The sequence below is a fragment of the Octopus bimaculoides genome, chromosome 6 (genome assembly GCF_001194135.2).
Source record: "Octopus bimaculoides isolate UCB-OBI-ISO-001 chromosome 6, ASM119413v2, whole genome shotgun sequence".
Lineage (NCBI taxonomy): Eukaryota > Metazoa > Mollusca > Cephalopoda > Octopoda > Octopodidae > Octopus > Octopus bimaculoides.
The window spans coordinates 61654937-61656030 of record NC_068986.1 but is presented as its reverse complement, the minus strand read 5'-3'; positions in this window follow the sequence as shown (position 1 = coordinate 61656030).

Genomic DNA, 1094 nt, shown 5'->3' with positions numbered 1-1094 from the left:
AACTACAGAGTTGTACCCCCCAACTTTGAAAGGTCATAACTTTCAGAAAAATGAATATTTTTTAATGAAATTTTCTATGCATATATTATTTATTATGTAGATTCTGAATATACAAAAATTTTCGGTGAAAGTGTTTTGGGAGGGGGTGGGGAACAATTTTCGGAAATTCCACTTAAATTCCTCTTCACTTCAAGGAAAATGAATATTTTTTCGTGACATTTTCTACAAATATACCTTGATGTATGTACATTTCGAGCATGTAGGAATTTTGAAGGAAACAACTGCAGGTTATTTTTGAGAAGTGTTCCCCACTCGGTGGTGTTTCAGAGCAAGTCGTCCATATTTGTTTCATTTTTCTCTCTATTATGTGTTTATGTGCATCCGTCAGTGAAGAGAAGTCGTCATAAGAACAACTTTTAACTACCTCTATTCCTTTCCCCCGCCCCTGTCTCTACCTCTTCCTCTCTCGCTCTCTCAAACGCATACACGTGCAAGTACACAATCATTCAGTAAAATATAACTCATGTTCGTTAACGTTTTGTAAATATACCACGATTTTCACAAGGGTGTTAGAGTTAGGATTTTAGGGTTAGGGTTAGGGGTTAGGGTTACGGTTTAGGGTTACGGTTAGAGTTAGGATTAGTGTTACGATTACGGTTTTAGGGTCATGGTTAGGATTTTAGGGTTAGGGTTTAGGGTTAGGGTTTAGGGTTAGTGTTAGGATTAGGTTTAGGATATAGGTTGGGTAATCGTGCGGGTGTTAATCTGAAGAATTACAGATATGTGAAAAGTACCGACCCTGCCATCTATTATAACTTTTGTTGTTCTGTTTAATATATACATAGATTATGCCTCCAAAGAAGAGAGTTTGCTGGGGAAAGACAGCAACCGGTTTAAAATGACATCAACAGACTGCAGCAATTCACCACATTCCAGAAGCTACTTTGAACATAATATAAAATGGTGCATCAACATCTTCTGCCCAATCTGATAGAATTCTGACAAAACTGTGTAGCAACAGATCGCCAGCAATTGCTTCATCAGAAATTGCTGTCCTAGCTCCTGCGAAAAGGGATTACCCTGCTATGTATAAT